We start from the raw sequence: 3,790 nt of genomic DNA on the forward strand, positions 1-3,790 counted from the left end.
AAAAGAAAAAAATGGCCGAAGGAAGAGAAAAAAACACAAGTTCTTCATTGACCAAGAGAGAGCAGGTTTCAGTTGAAGAGTACACAGACGATAAACTAGAGGCTAATAAACATTTCCATCAATTTTCATTTGAATGCTAATCACAACGGTAGCAACAGCAGTTCTGTGTGTTGAAAAAACACACTGTTTACTCAATTTTTAAATGTTTGCTTGTTTTGCCTCCCAAAAACTCACGTTAGCAATGGACGTTGTATCTTAAAGTCCAATTCGATAAACTGTTCAATGTTTGGAGGCAAACAACTTACCAGCGTGTTTGTTGAGTTGACATTGTGTTTGTTTGATCGATGCACGTTTCCTTCTTTCAGGCGGTGTCGAAGAGTTTTTCCCGAGTTCATGACTTGTGCTGGTGAAATAACCGACATTAAAAGCTCCCAGTGCATTCAAAAATAACAATTAGAGCCTCTGTTCAGAAAACGAAGATTTTGTTTTTTTTAAACACGAATAAACTTTTGTGTATTCGGATAGATTCCTATCTGATGGTTAGTGACCGGTGACAGTTTAAAATGACTTTCTTTAGCGCCCACTGAATACTGCAACATTCGACTAAGGTATTTTTTAAAGAGCTATGCGAATCAAGGAAAATTCACCACCTGACTCGTGAATTCGTTAAATTTCACTTGTAAAACTAATATATCGCACTCACAACTTCGCGGTTCTTGAGATGTATCGGTTTTTTGAGATAAATTTAACGTGGAATTTCCTCGTCAGGTGGTGAATTTTCCTATAGAATATTGTTCACTAAATTGGCCGATCAAACTGAGCGCGGGTACTAATCTTAGAAATAACAATGATTAGTAAATTTTGGACCTCGGATATTGCGTTTCCTCACTCAATCTATGTTATCAGCTCATATACGTACCGTATGACCTAAAATGAAAACTGATTGCGTGAAGTGTTGCCAAGCTGGAAACTGATTGGTCTTGTGATCTTTGTGTTGAATTTTCACATTTTTTGTCAAACTTTATAACACTTGAAAAAAAAAAATAGCAAACTACCAAAAACAGAAACCTGGTGTCTTGCCATCATCTCGACACAAATGTATCCTCTTTTCCGGTGCGAGTTGTTAGTAAACACGCAAGATAACTAGATCATGGCAGATGCTGAAATGGACGTCACTTTCGATTATGCGATTTACTTGTGCAGCCAAAAATGCAATAGAAAAATTGAACGCAGTAAAAATCTCCTAAAACGTATTTTGCTGATGGTAACTGTTTATATTGGCGGTTCGAAATTTATGTTGTTTTCATGTCGCAAATTTTGTTGCTGATGGCAAAATATTTTATTGTCGATCTACACTTCCTGAAAACTTCCTTCCCTTCTTCCTAAAAAATGCATATCAATATTTAATTACTTTTGCATCAATATTTGTTTTGCATAAAGCAGGCTAACAAATTCTGTACCTGGCTTAGTTCGCATTTTTTGTGTGTTAAAATAGAATTTTCGGTCCATTGGTTCTGACAGCAAGTTGTACATTTTGATGTCTCCAATATTAACCCTGCCGGGCAGGGTTAACTTCAATGAACTTTTGTCTTGGAAAGCTATCGGAGGCTTGTGGTGATAAAGAAATTGCAAGGGAACTTGACAAGAATCAACATGCAAGCCTCGAAGCCAATGTTTCTCCATTGTCTTCAGTCTTTCTGGGTTTAGCATTGTACTTGTAATCACATGTCTTCTCAGAGGGCTATTTACCTAAGACATCTACCATGGCACTGCAAGGATATGCGGCACCAAAAAAAATCGTGTACTTAGTCTATTAGAGCTACATATTACGCAAAGACAACTTCAATCTCCTGGAAAACAAAACGCAACTCAGTTGACAGTTATGGAATAAAGCGCTGTGTTACTGCACTACCACAGGTACGCAATGCGTGCCTATTTTTTGTTTTGTCTATGGCTACAGCAAATTACTTGAATAATAATTTCGGTTTTTGTCTTAACTAAACAAACTTTTTTTCTTCGTTTCTTTCTTTGCGTGTATGTAATAGTACATTCGAGTCGCGATCAACAATCACATACTAAGTATTCAGGTTGTTTTTATTCCATAGACAAAGTTCCTTTTGTTTCTGCTTTGTATTACATATTCTTTAATTGCCCTCGCCTTTAGCCTGGTCTGTGTGGTTTGATAGCCAGTGAGGATTTGTTAATTATTTTTTTTAAATTTATTATTAATTTTTGGTAAAGGTTCCTTGCTGAAAAATACAATTTTTTATGAATGAATCACTTTTTAAAAAAGGAAACTTGTTGTAACTATTGAGTCCGAAAGACAATCAGGCAGTTTTTAAAAGTCTTAGAAAAAAGTCGATTAGCCGGTTGAAATCAATGTTGGTAGTCGTAACATACAGCAGCATTTCAGCTCTTTTAGATATTGTTTCTTTTGTTTAAGCCTTCATTACGTTGTGCGTGACGGATATTACCCATCAACGAGGCATTTAATTCCTTGTATAAAGGAAGTACCTGCCTGGTTTTTCCGCAATTTAACCCAATAAAATGATTTAATAAAAGCAAGGTAATAAAACTAAAGACACTCAAAGGGTCTTAAAAATAGGGAAAATTTTTTCCCTAAAAAAATTTAATAAAAACGTCCAATAATTGAAAACTTCGGCACTCTTAATGCCAAAAAAGAAAATTGAAGGATATAACTTAGCCCTCTAATGACTGAAGCCCACTGCTATGGGGCTAAATTATTCTCTTCTTAACCACGTGATGCATGAATTTCTACTGCGCAAACACTGCTTATGTGAAATGGATTGGTTTTGAAATTTTTTTCGTTCGCTTATTATAAAGAGGGATTTTAAAAAAATTAAATAAATAAACGTTCCCTTTTATCTATTCGGATGATTTTCTTTTCGTAATACTGGCATCATAAATAGGCAGCATAGACGATAGGTTGCTTTTAAAATCAACTACCAGGGCATGTCAATCAATCAGAATGGCATACAATCCAGATAAGCTACATCAAAGCTGTTGCAAAAACTATGGGTAAGAACGCAAAGGTATATATGGTTTACCTTGTACTCACGGTAACTCCTACGCCTTCTTCGGCTTCTGCATCTACCAAACCAACATGCCGGCCTAATCGTCCTTTTTAGCACCTCTACGGAGTCGTTCTGTACCTGTGCAGAAGTTTCGTTGGGTTGTAAGGAACTGGAACTCAGCCTCCCGAGAATCGCACATAGTAGAAATAGAACTGTTAAGCTCATCGCTTAGAAGCTGATAAAATATTGACACTTTGATAGAAGACGGTGTGGATTTACGCTGAAAAAGCGCCAATACAAGCAGTTATAATATATTTCGTTCATAAACAAAAGCGTTAATCAATTTAAGAACTTAATAACTCTTAAATCCAACTAAATGTCAGCGTGAATGAGCTTTCCACGGCACGGAGTCTTACGATCTCAAATGAAAGTTTCAACGATAATATCAGAGGATATTCACCTGCTCTTAGTAGCCTATTTCATTAACTATATACGTAAAATAACATTTTTATTTAATGTAATGTTCAGTTATTTGAAATGGTGGGCAGATTAGATGCTCAAGGAAACATTTTCCCCTTGCGTGAATCGCGTGAATTTAAATTCTTTGTTCAGCTTGGATGGGGCTCGGATCTGATATCGAAAACGGATTCTACGCCGGTAAATATTTGGCAGGATATGGGAGAGAGAGTGGTCCTTGCTATTATCACTGATATAGATCTGGAAACGAAATTCATTGTGTAAATGAGCAATTCAAA

General features: G+C 36.1%; 1 long non-coding RNA gene across 1 annotated transcript in view; it reads right to left on the minus strand.

The window, feature by feature from the left end:
• Positions 1 to 3,464, minus strand: part of LOC138050322 (uncharacterized) — a 7,734-nt gene extending 4,270 nt beyond the window's left edge. Inside the window, exon 1 of the long non-coding RNA XR_011132578.1 lies at positions 3,069 to 3,464. This is a non-coding gene — a long non-coding RNA (uncharacterized lncRNA). The remainder of the gene's footprint in view (positions 1 to 3,068) is intronic.
• Positions 3,465 to 3,790: the final 326 nt, after the last annotated feature.

Source organism: Montipora capricornis, chromosome 6 (assembly GCF_036669925.1).
Source record: "Montipora capricornis isolate CH-2021 chromosome 6, ASM3666992v2, whole genome shotgun sequence".
In the NCBI taxonomy this organism is placed as follows: Eukaryota; Metazoa; Cnidaria; class Anthozoa; order Scleractinia; family Acroporidae; genus Montipora; species Montipora capricornis.